This window comes from Gossypium arboreum, chromosome 9 (genome assembly GCF_025698485.1).
Source record: "Gossypium arboreum isolate Shixiya-1 chromosome 9, ASM2569848v2, whole genome shotgun sequence".
NCBI classification, from domain to species: Eukaryota; Viridiplantae; Streptophyta; class Magnoliopsida; order Malvales; family Malvaceae; genus Gossypium; species Gossypium arboreum.
The window spans coordinates 11,907,376-11,924,521 of record NC_069078.1 but is presented as its reverse complement, the minus strand read 5'-3'; the positions used below and the strand labels follow the sequence as shown (position 1 = coordinate 11,924,521).

The window sequence follows — 17,146 nt, the reverse complement described above, 5'->3', positions numbered from 1 at the left end:
GCACCTTATCACTAGATGTACTTGAGTAGAACCACACAAACCGTCAATCTTTTTATTTAAGAATTCTACTTGGTTAGATAGCATAGTAACAGCATCAAGGTTGAAAAAACTGGTAGCTTTCATCGGCTTTGTCCTCATAACTTGCCACTAATAGTTATTTAGTGACATCTCCTCAATAAATTTGTAAGTCGCCTCAGGTGTTTTGTTATTCAAAGTTCCACCTCCGGTTGTGATGAGTTGCCTCGTTGAGGGGTTCACACCGTTGTAAAACGTTTGAACCTATAGCCAAAGTGGTAACCCATGGTGAGGGTATCTTCTCAAAAGATCCTTGTATCTCTCCCATGCATCATAGAGTGTTTCTAAATTCATCTGCACAAAGGAAGAAATGTCATTCCTTAACTTAGCCATTTTATCCGGCAAAAAATATTTAAGGAAAAACTTTTTGGCCATTTGTTCCCAAGTAGTGATTGACCCTCGTGGTAACGAGTTCAACTATTGTTTAGCCTTATTCCTTAATGAAAAGGGAAACAATCGAAGGTGAATGGCGTTATCAGAAACGCCATTGATTTTAAAAGTGTCACAAAATTCTAAGAAATTTGCCAAGTGAGCGTTGGGATCCTCGTACTACAAACCATCAAACTGAACAAACTGTTGGATCATTTGAATGGTGTTAGGTTTCAGTTCAAAATTATTGGCAACAACAGCAGGCCTAACTATGCTCGATTCAGTTCCTGTTAAAGAAGGTTTAGCATAATCATATATAGTACGTGGAGCATGATTCTGATTAACAGCAATCACAGGAGGTAGCGGATTTTCTTGGTTTTCAACCATCTCCTCGGTTGTGGTAGAAGTATCATCCTCTTGCTCTTCCTTTATGTATCGTAAGCTTCGCCTTATTTCTCTTTAGTTTCTATGAACTGTGTGTTTGATCTCACTGTAAAAAAGTAATGGTCCTGATGGGTTTCTTCTGGTCATAAACTAGAAAAACCTGTCAGAAGAAAAAAAATGAAGAATTAGAAAAGAAAATAAACATTTAAATTGCATTAAAAGTAAAATGGCTAAAGTAATAAAAATCGAGTGTTCTTAATATCCTAGTTCCTTGGCAATGGCGCTAAAAACTTGGTACATGATATTCGTGATTGGGTTTAAAGATTTATGAATGAATCATTCTTGAGACTAACTTATTATCACGATTAAGGAAAGTGTACCTATCGAACAGTAGTATAGTTCAGCAAGACCAGATTGTCGAACCCAAAAGAACCACGAGTACTAGTATTTACTTCCTTTTTATTATCTAGCCTAAAAATTAAGAGGTTTGGTTATCTAAACTAATTACTAAACTAAGAATGCACAGAGGGAAATTGGGGAAAAGCTTTTGGGAAAATTCGATTGATTGAGACAATACCCAAGGAAAAATCCACCTAGAGTTCACTTGTTATTTGACTCTGAATTAGAAGATTTTTTCATTTGACTTGATCCGTAGAAATCCCTAAGTTATATTATTATCTATCTCGAGACTAATAACGTCTAACCCTAGGTTGATTAACTGAAATCTCTTTCTAATTAACACCTAGTGTTGCATTAACTCAATCTATAGATCTCCTTATTAGGTTTTACCCTAATCCGGCAAAATCTTATCACCCTATCTCTAAGTGCAATCAACTCCGCTTAATTATGAAAAATTTACTCTTAGACAAGGTCTATTCCTCCTCTGAATAAAAGCATTAAATTGAATCAATATCGTGGAATATCAAAGCAAGAATTAAGAATATATAATTAAGAACTAGTCAAATATTTATCATATAATTTAGATAATAATAACAAGATCTGTCTTAGGTTTCATTCCCCTTAGGTATTTAGGGGGTTTAGTTCATGATTATAAAAGAAAACATCTCAAAAGCATAAAGATAACAAAACATAAGAAAACCCAAAACTCCTGAAGGAACTTGAAGGGAGATCTTCAGTCTTGATGATGAATCCAGCTTCTGAGATGGATCAATATTCTCTGCTTCCTTCTCTCCGTACCCCTTCTAAGTGCCTCCTCAGGTGTTTAAATAGGCTTTAGAATGCCTAAGAGCCCTCAGAATTGGCCTTTTTCGAATAGGGTTATACTTAGGCTCGGCAGGGACACGCCCATGTGCAATTACTCCAGCTCGGGGTCAAGGCTGTTGAATAGGCAGGGTCATGTAGTCTACACGTGTAAGTCGTGCTTCGATCCTGTCAAAGGGACACGACCGTGTGACACGCCCATGTGAGGAAGTCCAGGCCGTGTTGATTTCCCATGTGGGTCTATTTTCTCTGTTTTCGGCCCGTTTCTCACTCTTTTTACTCTCCTATGCTCACCTAAGTATAAAACATGAAATTAAAGAATTAGGAGCATCGAATTCACCAAATCTAAGGAGAAACCATCCATAAATGTGCTAAGCATGGGATAAAAACATGTATAAATTACGGTTTATCACAAATCACATATAATTCATGCCATTTCATAATCAACCATTTCACTGCTTAAATTCTCAACCAAAATCATGCCAAAACTATCAAACTTGCATAACTTCTAAATGCATTTCGTTATCATCATCTTATCACCCATTTCAAGCCATAAGACGTACCATTTCAATATCATGTAATCAAGTCACAACATACCATTATTCCAACCCTAATACTTCCATTTACAACTAATTAAAATAATAACCATATAACTATACCAAACAAGCCAACATATAAGGCATTATATACCTCACATAAATATCTTATCAAACACATAACTTAAGCCAACTTAAATGGCCAAATTGACACCAACATTACAAGCCAAATCTCATGGCTAAAATCAAGTTTCAAAACATACCACAATGACACTAGTCTATACATGCCATATACCATATATACAAAGCCCGAAAAGTACCAACAAGATGATCGATAGTGCAATGACGTATTCCCGACAATCCCTGAGTCTGAGCTAGCTTTGATAATCTATAAAACATGGAAAAAAAACACAATGTAACACCCTAAACCCGGCCTGGACATTAGGGCTGAATCTGGCGATGTCACATTGAAGTGTTTTTCGTAACGTAAGATATCATTGAAAAACCCATCTATAATTCTCCTCTTTGTGACCTTAACGATGTTTTTAGGATGTCTCGTTCATTTTGAAAAATGCAAGTCATTTGGAAAGAAGTTAGTCATATTAAAACATTATTAATTTTTAACACGTTATTTCTTACGGAAGCTCTTAAAATAGGTTACGTATTTGTGGTATTTTTGAAAAGAAATTATCTTTTTGTAAACCCAGGATTTTCCTTACTGCAAGCAGTTATAAATCAAAACAAATAAAAACCTAAATTAAAGTAAAAATCCATAAAGGCCTTATTACAATAAAAATACCCAAAATGAAATTACTTACAATTTAAATATCAAATACAAAGTATGTGCGGTTGTGTGGCCACCTTTGAGTCCCTCGCAGCACCGATTTGCCTAAGTCTGGGAATTACCTATATAGATAAATAGATGGGTGAGTTATGAAAACTCAGTGTGTAATCCCATATCAAATAGCAAGCAGTGCATTTACAGTCTGGACCTAAGCCTATTTCAGTAATGGTTCAGTCCCAGTTAAGGCCTTAGCCCATTACAGTATCAGTATTAGTTTGGGCCTAAGCCCATCTCAGTGACAGTAACAGTACATATATACAGTCAAGAGATCCTACCCAGCTAGCCTCTCCACTCCATCTTCGTCCAACCTTGCACTCCATGTGGTGATATAATAAACCCACCCATCCCTACACTTCAAGTAGTACCGGTTGTAGAACTAAATAGTATTTGCTACAGAGCTACCAGTACAGTACACTTCCTCCAATCATAATAAAACCGACCCCATGCAAAACACAATGTATCATGTCATGTCATGTCATAATATCATACCCGTACTCAATGCGTGATCGCGTTATTTCATGATAGGTTTTAAATATTTATAATTACTTGTTCTTAAACTAACTATTATTGCGATGTAGGCAAGTGCACCTATCGAACAGTAGTATAGTTTTAGCAAGACCGGATTGTCGAACCCAAAGGAACTAAAAGTACTAGTAATGACTGTCTTTTTATTATCTAGCCTAAGAATAAAGAGGTTTTGTTTTAATTAACTACTTATCTAAACTAAGAATTGCTTTTGATTAACACACAGAGAAAAGAATTGGGGAACTACTTTTGGGAAAAATCGATTGACTTAAGACAATACCTAAGGAAAAATCCACCTAAACTTTACTTGTTATTCTGGCTCCGAATCAGACGATTTATTCATTCAACTTGTTCTGTAGAGATCCCTAAGTTATGTTATTATCCCTATTCAAGACTAATAACATCTAATTCTTAGATTGAATAACCGAGACTTTTCTCTAATTAACATTCTAGGGTTGCATTAACTCGATCTATGGATCCCTTTATTAGGTTTCACCCTAATCCGGTAAAATCTTGTCACCCTATGTCTAGGCGCGCAATCAACTCCGCTTAATTATGACAAATGTACTCTTAGATAGGGTCTATTCCTCCTCTGAATAAGAGCATGTCTTGAATTAGTATCCTGGGATATCAAAACAAGAATTAAGAACACATAATTAAGAACAAGTTAAATATTTATCATACGATTCAGAAAATAATAACAAGATTCGTCTTAGGTTTCATTCCAGTTAGGTATTTAGGGGTTTCAGTTCATAACTAAATAAGACAACATCTCAGAAGAATAAAGAATACAAAACATAAAGAAAACCCAAAACTCCTGAAGGGAAATTGAGGAGAGATCTTCAGTCTTGATGATGAATCCGGCTTCTGAGATGGATCAATCGACTTCCTTGAAGTAATTCCTTACTCCCTATTCTCTGTCTCCCTTTTCTTCCTTCTCTAGGGTGTATTTATAGGCTTTGGAATGCCTAAAAGCCCTCAAAATTAGCCTTTTCCAAATTGGACTCAACTTGGGCTAGGCAGGGACACGCTCGTTGCACACGCCCGTGTTCGATTACTCTGGGCTATGCTCGAGCCTGCCAAATTGACACGGTCGTGTGGTCTGCTCGTGTGAGGAGGTCCAAGCCATGTTAATTTCATACCTTGGCCCATTTTCTCTGTTTTTGGCCCATTTCTCTTTCCTTTCGCTCTTCTATGCTCTCCTAAGTATAAAACATGAAATTAAAGCATTAGGAGCATCGAATTCAGCAATTCTACTGGGAAATCATCCATAAAATGCATTAAACATGGGGTAAAAATATGTATAATTTATGGTTTATCAAATATCCCCACACTTAAGCGTTTGCTTGTCCTCAAGCAAAATTCTCAACTCATAATATAGATAAATTCTTCTCAACTTATAATTTCTATCGATAATATCTCAGAATAATCCATAGGTAATCATACATTGAGAATTCAACTAAAAGAACATAAAAGTTTCAAACATTCCAAGTTGAGTATTTAATCATGCAAACATAGGTGTCTCTCCGCATCTAAGTAATTACCTTTGATTCAGAATATCACAGATTTTCACATCCTCACTAAAGAATCACTTAAATCACTCGAGGAGTTTAAGGACAATAAATGAAGCACTCAATAGTCAATAATAAAAAGTCATTACCATAGGTTTGCATGAAAATCAAATCTCCACCACTATAATTAAAGATGATACATCAATCAAAAGGTCTTTAGAGGGTTGTAATGAGGCTTGGTTAGAGGGTCTGGTCACAAGCTGAAAGAAAGGGTTAGAATCGAGATTGAATTGAAAAATTACCTAACTAGAAAAAGAGTTAATCATTACTTGCATACAACAGAGCTTCTTGTCAGACTATGGAATTTAACTTTTGAAGCTTACAAACAGAAGATAACTACTAATGTGTATACATGTTTTTTTTTAAGAACAAGTTAAAATAATATAGACTAACTATTAAGAACAAAACATAGCTAAGCAATCCATTCAACTCAAATCTCGACAAAAATAGGGATTAATTTAGGGGATTTCAACAATAATGGGTTAAGAGTTAATATTGAGGTTAATACAAGGAATGGCTTGTTAGGCTCAAGGGGGTTTACTAGGGGTTAATTGTGGAGGTAGGCTTTTCATGGCATGAGTGGGTTAATCCTAAGTGCCTTAATCATTTTGATATATCAAATTGATCGCGTGGTTTCGTGATAGGTTTTAAATATTTATAATTACTTGTTCTTTAACTAATTATTATCGCGATGTAGGTAAGTGCACCTATCAAACAGTAGTATAGTTTTAGCAAGACCGGATTCTTGAACCCAAAAGAACTAAAAGTACTAGTAATGACTGTTTTTTTATTATCTAGCCTAAGAATAATGGAGTTTTGTTTTAATTAACTACTTATCTAAACTAAGAACTCACAGAGAAAAGGATTGGGGAATTGCTTTTGGGAAAAATCGATTGACTTAAGACAATACCTAAGGACAAATCCACCTAGACTTTACTTGTTATTTTGGCTCCGAATCAGACGATTTATTCATTCAACTTGTTCCGTAGAGATCCCTAAGTTATGTTATTATCCCTATTACAGACTAATAACATCTAATCCCTAGATTTAATAACCGAGACTTTTCTCTAATTAACACTCTAGAGTTGCATTAACTCGATCTATGGATCCTCTTATTAGGTTTCACCCTAATCCAGAAAAATCTTGTCACCCTATGTCTAGGCGCGCAATCAACTCCACTTAATTATGATAAGTGTACTCTTAGCCAGGGTCTATTCCTCCTCTGAATAAGAGCTTATCTTGAATTAGTATCCTGGGATATCAAAACAAGAATTAAGAACACATAATTAAGAACAAGTTAAATATTTATCATACGATTCAGAAAATAATAACTAGATTCGTCTTAGGTTTCATTCCCTTTAGATATTTAGGGGATTTAGTTCATAATAAATAAGACAACATATCAGAAAAATAAAGAATACAAAACATAAAGAAATCCCAAAACTCCTGAAGGGGAATTGAGGAGAGATCTTCAGTCTTGATGATGAATCTGGCTTCTGAGATGAATCAATCGGCTTCCTTGGAGTAATTCCTTACTCCCTATTCTCCGCCCCCCTTATTCTTCCTCCTCTAGGGTGTACTTATAGGCTTTGGAATGCTTAGAAGCCCTCAAAATTAGCCTTTTCTGAATTGGACTCAACTTGGGCTTGGTAGGGACATGTCCATGGCACACGCCCGTGTTCGATTACTTCAGGTCGTCCTCGAGCCTACAAAATTGACACTGCCGTGTAGTGTGCCTGTGTGAGGAGGTCCAGGCTGTGTTAATTTCGTACTTTGGTCCATTTCTCGTTCCTTTCGCTCTCCTATACTCTCCTAAGTATAAAACATGAAATTAAAGCATTACGAGCATCGAATTCACCAATTCTAATGGAAAATCATCCATAAAATGCGTTAAACATGGGGTAAAAATATGTATAAATTACAGTTTATCAAATACCTCCACACTTAAGCATTTGCTTGTCCTCAAGAAAAATTCTCAACTCATAATCTAGATAAATTCTTCTCAACTTATAATTTCTATTAATAATATATCAAATTAATCCATAGGTAATCATACATTGAGAATTCAACTAAAAGAACATAAAAGTTCCAAACATTCCAAGTTGAGTATTTAATCATGCAAACATAGGTGTCTTTCCACATCTAAGTAATTACCTTTGATTCAGAATATCACAGAGTTTCACATCCTCACTAAAGATTCACTCAAATCACTCAAGGTGTTTCAGGACAATAAATGAAGCACTCAATAGTCAATAATGAAAAGTCATTACCATAGGCTTGCATGAAAATCAAATCTCCACCACTATAATTTAAGATGATAAGTCAATCAAAAGGTCTTTGGAGGGTTGTAATGAGGCTTGGTTAGGGGGTGTGGTTACAAGCTGAAAGGAAAGGTTAGAATCGAGATTGAATTGAAAAATTGCCTAACTAGAAAAAGAGTTAGTCTTCACTTGCGTACAACAGAGCTTCTTCTCAGAATATGAAATTATAGATATGTATACATAGGTGTTTTTTTTCAAGAACAAGTTAAATAATATAGACTAACTATTAAGACAAAACATAGCTAAGCAATCTATTCAATTCAAATCTCCACAAAAATAGGGATTAATTTAAAGGATTTCAACAAGAATGGGTTAAAGGTTAATATTAAGGGTAATACAAGAAATGACTTGTCAGGCTCAAGGGGGTTTACTAGGGGTTAATTGTGAACGTAGGCTTTTCATGGCATGAGTGGGTTAATCCTAAGTGCCTTAATCATTTTGACATATCAAATCAAATGGTGTGGTCTCGACATGTAACACTCCTAACTTGTATCCGTTGCCGGAATAAGGTTATGAGGTATTACTTGATTGATCAAAACATCTATAAGGTCAAAGATACTTACCAGTCATAAATTATCAACAATGCAAACATTTATCATTGATTTTCCATAAGAGCTCTTATAAATTTCCAAAATGACTCACTATCCAAACATAACCGAATATCTAATAACAAATTAACTACTATCAAGTTATAACTAAAACATTTCACCACATTAGTTCAATTATAAGGCTTCTCTAAACAAAATGAGCAAGCCATCTTCGCACGGCTATAATGTATACAAAGTCGAAATATCATTCTACCTATAGTCTATCCTATACATGCCTTAAACCACGATGATATACAATCTTCTCAACTCACATAATGACTCGATAGTGTGATGATATCTCCGGCCCTTCCAACTCGAGCTAAAGTATATACCTATAAGAAATGGAAAAGAGAACACGGAGTAAGCTTCAATGCTTAGTAAGTTTTAAGCAATGCAAACAATTAATTTACTTATAGATCGATTATTCAAATTTTCAAGAAATCATTCCTAGATAATTGCCATTTTGGCCAAGTATCCATGAACATAATGCATATTTAGCAAATTCACCTCACTTGAATCTGAACTCAATTAAAACCAAATATTGAAATTACAAATAAGATCATAAGAACTCGAAAAGCATCTCATTAACAAGTTTTAACCATGTTTGCAACAAAATCACAAATTCACTACAAGCTATCTTCCTAAGCAATAGTCACTAAATAATTTATAACTAGAGATAGGAAACTATGAATCAAGTGAAGTTAATTTTCCCTGAAAATAGACTCATATATCTTCCATCCATAAATTTTCAGAATTTTTGGTTTAACCAATCAATACTAGATTTTTATTTAAGTTTCCCCTGTTTCACTATTTGACTAATCTGACCACTCTTTACTACGAATCAAATTTCTCATTATAAAGAATTTGAAATATGTTACCGTTTATTTCATTTGAAACTAGACTCGTTAAGGAGTCTAATAATATAAATTTTATCTTATAATCATTTTTGTACCATTTATAATGATTTTCTGAAAACAGAACAGGGGACCTCGAAGTCATTTTGACTCTGTTCCACACCACTTCAAATATCTCATTGTTGGAAATTATTTTGCTTACACAGTTTCTTTTATATGAAACTAGGCTCATTAAGATTTCATGACATAATTTATTCAGCCTCTAACTCAACTTCCAAAATTTATGGTGATTTTCTCGAATCACGTTCTCGTTCTTGTCCCAAGCGATTTATTACCCATTCTTTGGACTGATATTATTTAGCATGTATATCACCAAAACAATCTCATATAACCTTTCACCATAACCAAATACACACATACACATATGAGATTTTCACATATACTTCTCATTTCGCATTCATGATTCAATTCCGATCAATCTAACATATAAAAGTATATAATACATACTTGACAAACTTAATGTATTGAACATATTCAATGGTAGTTTACTACGAACATTCGAAATCATAATCTTACTCCAATCATCGGCATTAAGTCTGCTAGGTTTGAAACCCAAATCCAATCACCACCACAAAGCATGCAGGACTTTAAGCCCGGATATAATACCAAAGACAAAGCTCGGGACTTTAGCTTGGATATAACACCAAAGACGAATGCCTTCGGGACTTAGCCCGGATATAACACCAGCACGAATGCTTTCGGGACTTAGCCCGGATATAATACCAGCACGAATGCCTTCGGGACTTAGCCCGGATATAACACTAGTACGAATGCCTTCGGGACTTAGCTCGGATATAACACCAGCACGAATGCCTTTGGGACTTAGCCCGGATATAATTCTCCATTATCATGCACATATATATATATATATATCATAACACATTAGCATTTCATTTACATTACTTGAACACAAGCACAACATGCTTATCAACCATTCCACTTTCGGCTCAATAGCCACATACAAAGAACACGATTTCGTTTCGCTATCCAACATGATTTCTATAACCATTCGGCTACAAGTTATATGCACAAATTATTTATCCCACTATGTAATTCAAGTAGAACCAATAGGTCACAATTTATTTATTATGCTTATATACCATGATTTTTTCAAATCATAAGCTAAGTTTCATTACTCAAAGACTTACCTTGACTGTCGTCGAATGACTACGAATATGCTATTCGGTTAGTTTAGCTTTCCCTTATCCGAATTAGGCTCCTTAAGCTCTTGAGCTAGATTAAATAAATTCACTTGGCACTAATTCATTAATCATGCCTTTTATTCGGTTATATTATAATTCGCTCATAACAAGAATTTCAACTATTACTTAAAAATGCATTCGACAGCACATACATTTCAAAACCAATATAATTCTTTCATTCATGAACACATTCGGCTATGTTAAAATAAATTTTTAACAATTTAAGCATCCTCTTCTATCAACTAATATGAGATTTCGTACATTAACATTTCACTCAATTGACATATTAAATATTTTAACCCTCCTTCACTACATGACAACAAAGCCTCAACCATTTAACATATAACAACAATTTTCCTCAATTCATCTCCTAAGTTCACTTTCGGCTCTTACACAACAAATAAATAATTAACTTTTAATTTCAATATTTAGCAAACTCAAACATTATCTTTCATCCATTACTAATTCAAAACATTAAAAATATTCAAGATCCAACACATAGTAGCCAAAACCGAATATCATAAGCTAATGACTTCACCTTAAACTAACTTATTAAGCCTTTAAATCAACTTCTAACCATCTCACATTAAAATTATCCATCATCTAATCTTCATGCTTACATGCCATAACCGTATGGTTCTTATCACACTTGGACCACAAAATGCATAAATTTCACAAATTCTAATTACTATCATAAGCTCAATTTCGGCTAACACTCAATTAAATACTTACAATTTGGCACTAATCTAGCATTTCAACATAGCCGATTGTCATTAAACAATTAAGCCACAAATATTAAATTTTATCAAACTCAACCAATTCAAGAATTAACAATCTCAAACCTTATCCTTCTACCATATATATTTCCAAACATTAACACACTATCCATGAAGTAGAAAACTTCCATGGACGAATATACATGACAACACCAAACTTAAAATTTACACATGGGCTAAGTAAAAGACTTAGCAACTATCTCAAATTCACTAAAATTTTAAAAGCAAACTCATGGAACATACCTTAATTCAAGATATCTAAAGGACCGAATGCTTAGCTTCAACCTTTCTTTCACTTACGGCAATGGAAGAAGGAATATGGAAAACATTGTTTTCTTTTTGTCACCCTTTTTCCTTTTATTTAATTTTGTTTTCATGTTTTAAATTCATTTCATTTAATAATGTATATATATAAAATACATATATTTAACTCAAGCAATCAACATGGTCGGCCACTAATTTGGAAATAGCAAAATTGACATGCAAATCCTCATCTATTAAATCATATAATGTTTGGCCATTAAAAAAAATTTAACCAAGCACATTTTTTAAGTTTCCAACTTAAGTCCTATTTAATGATTTCACATTCAAATGATAAAAATCATTGCATCAATTTTTCACACATGCATTATCTCATATAATAGACATGAAATTTAACATTTAATTATTTTTATGACTCGACTTTGTGGTCCCGAAACCACTTCCCGACTAGGGTCAAATTAGGGCTATTACAACTCTCCCCCCCTTAGGGATTTTCGTCCCCGAAAATCTTATCAACAAAAATATTTTCCATTCTAAAAACGTTTTCAAAAATTTCGGAATCACAAATTTCCATTCATCACATGTATCTCTTTTTACCAACAATCTCTAAACTTTAATTCTCACTGACAGGTCACATTCGCAGACTATATTATGAATATCTCAACAACTTTGTCGATCGGAATTTTGTACATACTAAACTGAAGACACAAATTCTTCCTTGTTAAAAGATCGATCATGACCCAATGACATTTCTTTTTCAGAAGACAAATAAAATTTTTATTCGGTTTGGATATCAATTCTGTCTTATAACCACTTCTATAACATCACTGATTGCTTTTATTCCATATACACAAAATTTCAACTCTGACAGATAGCAACTTGTCATCTGAATATAGTTCTGAAATACGCTACAATACACAGTCACTTATACACCTGATCCATATATCTGCATTATTTATTTTAACTCAGATAAACAAAATTTCACAGTCGGAGCTCATATAAAAATCCTTTAACCCATCTGAATACTTATTCCATATAAGAACAATAATAACATTAATGAAATTTCATATGTCCGGACATCCATAATCGAATAATCATTACTCGAACTCATTTTGAACTATCACATCTCAATATACTTTTATACTTCTCAATTTCACTAGAAGAATAGACCTTGCTTAACGTTCAATACTTTTATTCCTTGGTTCAAGAAACATTCAAATTTTTCCCTCGAATACTCGAAATCATCAAATATGCAACAACGACACAACCACAATCATCTCTAATCATCACCGAGCAGTTCTTTTTACAATAACTTTAACATTTGTCTCGAATCTTTAACAAATTCAATCATACATATAATCCGGGTTAAACTACACAACTGAATCAGTCTTGTCTAACAAATAATAACTTTTCAAGACCACTTTTCTTTGTGCATGTCGTAACTCTTCAAATATACATTCTATTAGATCTCTTGGATAACTAATCAAAATTCATTATCACTGCATAACTCGAAAGAACATAACACTCGATCTTTAACTCACTGATATATAAGTGAAAACCAATCCACAGGTCTGAGCTGAATTCTTTATCATTCAGACCCTTATTTATGGTCATTCCTTCCATAAGAATCAGAGAAATCCAAATATATAATCATTATAAACATAATTTTTTCAGATAAAAAAATATACACTTTAGAACTGAGCCATATCTGATTATTCATATAAGAAAAATGAAAAGAAAACCAGAATACAAAAATCCAAAATACAATGTCGTATCAGAAATCCTAGAATAGAATCTCCCAGAACATAGAAATAAAGATCAAAACAACTCCTCAGAGAATACCAGAAGAAGACTATAATTAATAACCTTGAAATTTCCTCTATAACAGAAATAACACATTCTTCAACATTTTTATAAGATGGAATGCCAATCAATAGAAACAGAAGAATAACCTCATATGAATTTATCCCCAAATTCATTCCGATCATACTACAATGAATTCTCAAATAGAGGAATACGATGATACCGATTATAAACCAATCAAAATAGCAATACTTTTATTAAATATCGGAGTCAGATAACATTCTCACTTTATAGCATTTTCATCAGAAAAAGGAACAATCACACATGTGTCTCTGAGAATAAGAAATATACAGAATATTCAAAAGAAATCATCGAAATTCACTTGACTGTAATTATCCAATTCAGACACTCTTACTATTCATTCGTCATTTCGAATTCCATTCTATTTCATTCACTAATGAAAACCACTCAGGAAGAATTCCCAACAGATACATACCTAGACATCATATCTGATTGAATTAAATTACCATACCAACTTTCTTTTACTAATGACAATATTCAATCTGAAGAACCTTCGGGACATTGTACAAGTCCTTCCAGCCTTAATTTATTGCCAAATCGTTCTGAACTTTGCTTACTTTATCATTATCTCACTATTTAACTCTTTAATCTTTCTTTGCAAACTCGTTCTATTTCGTTCCATTGAAACCTTATAATCATATCACTGGTAAAGGGGTGAGGTCGTTAAGCCTCGAAAGGGAGTTTCATATTCGAAAACACAGATAAATTCATCACTCATCATCATAGTATTACACACTTTGATTCAAACACTTCATTCAAACATTTCAATTTTTTTCATCTTGTTACAAACACATTTTCACATATCTCAGTTTCACATGCAACTTTATTTCATGTGAGTATTAACAAAACATAAGTGAATTTATCACGATTCAAACTTTCATTTCTATTACTCAAATTACCAAATAATTTCTTATCAAATTTCCACATTGAGTCTTGATCATTTGTCAATATTTATCCCATTGAAAAACGTCTTACGGTTTTGAGTACGTCGCTTACTTGATGCCACAGTCCAACTATGGTCTTTTTCGTCAATTCATTATTGAACGATCATACTCATTCCCTGCGTTCTACCCAATTTGATCTTTCATTACCATTTACTTTATACAATCTCATACATATCTTTACACTGATGTACACATATCATAAGATTCTTTTCATACCTTTTCAATTCCATCATATCACATATATATTACAATCAGTTCAATATCAATTTCAGATCAATTAATAATAACTCGGTTGGAACACATCATTTCCTGAGCAAAACAATTTATAAGAGCCGGGAGATCTCACACTATCACACTTTACTTACGGCATGTATAGCTAGACTCTTACACTTGCTATGTTAGTCCGAGAACCGACTAAACCATAGCTCTGATACCACTAAATGTAACACTCCTAACATGTATCCGTTGCCAGAATAAGGTTCTGAGGTATTACTTGACTGAACAAAACTTCTATAAGGTCAAAGATACTTACCAGACATAAATTATCAACAATGCAAACATGTCTCATTGATTTTCCATAAGAGCTCTTATAAATTTCCAAAATGACTCTCTATCAAAACATAACCGAATATCTAATAACAAATTAACTACTATCAAGTTATAACTAAAACATTTCACCACATTAGTTCAATTATAAGGCTTCTCTAAACAAAATGAGCAAGCCACCTTCGCATGGCTATAATGTATACAAAGTCGAAATATCATTCTACCTATAGTCTATCCTATACATGCCTTAAACCATGATGATATACAATCTTCTTAACTCACATAATGACTCAATAGTGTGATGATATCTCCGGCCTTTCCAACTCGAGCTAAAGTATATACCTATAAGAAATGGAAAAGAGAACACGGATTAAGCTTCAATGCTTAGTAAGTTTTAAGCAATGCAAACAATTAATTTACTTATAGATCGATTATTCAAATTTTCAAGAAATCATTCCTAGATAATTGCCATTTTGGCCAAATATCCATGAACATAATGCATATTTAGCAAATTCACCTCACTTGAATTTGGAATAAATTAAAACCAAGTATTGAAATTACAAATAAGATCATAAGAACTCGAAAAGCATCTCATTAACAAGTTTTAGCCATGTTTGCAACAAAATCACAAATTCACTACAAGCTGTCTTCCTGAGCAACAGTCACTAAATAATTTATAACTAGAGATAAAAAACTCCAAATCAAGTGACGTTAATTTTCCCTGAAAATAGACTTATATATGTTCCATCCATCAAATTTCCAGAATTTTTGGTTTGACCAATCAATACCAGAGTTTTATTGAAGTTTCCTCTGTTTCACTGTTTGACTAATCTGACCACTCTTCACTACGAATCAAATTTCTCATCATACAGAATTCGAAATATGTTATCGTTTATTTTATTTGAAACTAGACTCATTAAGGAGTCTAAGATATAAATTTTATCTTATAACCATTTTTGTACCATTTATAATGATTTTCTGAAAATAGAACAAGGGACCTTGAAGTCATTTTGACTCTGTTCCACACCACTTCAAATATCTCATTATTGACAATTATTTTGCTCACACGGTTTCTTTTATAAGAAACTAGACTCATTAAGATTTCATGACATAATATATTCAGCCTCTAACTCAACTTCCACAATTTATGGTGATTTTCTGAAATCACATTACTGCTGCTGTCCCAAGCAGATTTATTACCCATTCTTTGGATTCATATTATTTAACATGTATATCACCAAATCAATCTCATATAACCTTTCACCATAACCGAATACACACATACACATATGAGATTTTCACATATACTTCTCATTTCGCATTCATGATTCAATTCCGATCAATCTAACAAATAAAAAGTATATAATACATACCTGACCAACTTAATGTATTGAACATATTCAATGGTAGTTTACTACAAACATTCGAAATCATAATCTTACTCCAATCATCGGCATTAAGTCTGCTAGGTTTAAAACCCAAATCCAATCAAAACCACAAAGCATGCGGGACTTTAAGCCCAGATATAATAGCATCACAAAGCCTGCGGGACTTTAACCCGGATATAACACCAAAGACGAATGCCTTGAGACTTAGCCGGATATAATACCAAAGACGAATGCCTTCTGGACTTAGCCGGATATAACACCAAAGACGAATGCCTTCGGGACTTAGCCCGATATAATTCTCCATTATCATGCACACACATATATATATCATAACACATTAGCATTTCATTTACATTACTTGAACACAAGCACAACATGCTTATCAACCATTCCACTTTCGGCTCAATAGCCACATACAAAGAACACGAATTCGTTTCGCTATCCAACATGATTTCTACAACCATTCGGCTACAAGTCATATGCACAAATTATTTATCCCACTACGTAATTCAAGTAGAACCAATAGGTCACAATTTATTTATTATGCTTATATACCATGATTTTATCAAATCATAAGCTAAGTTTCATTACTGAAAGACTTACCTTGATTGTCGTCGAATGACTACGGATATGCTATTCGGTTAGTTTAGCTTTTTCCCTTATCCGAATTGGGCTCCTTAAGCTCTTGAGCTAGATTAAACAAATTCACTTGTCACTAATTCATTAATCATGCCTTTTATTCGGTTATATTATAATTCACTCATAACAAGAATTTCAACTATTACTTAAAAATGCATT

The 17,146-nt window shown here is 33.4% G+C and overlaps 1 non-coding gene across 1 annotated transcript; it reads left to right on the top strand.

The window, feature by feature from the left end:
- The first annotated feature begins 295 nt into the window (after positions 1–295).
- On the top strand, positions 296–402 carry LOC128280980 (small nucleolar RNA R71). The gene has a single exon (XR_008271197.1). It is a non-coding gene; the product is annotated as a small nucleolar RNA R71 (small nucleolar RNA).
- Positions 403–17,146: the final 16,744 nt, after the last annotated feature.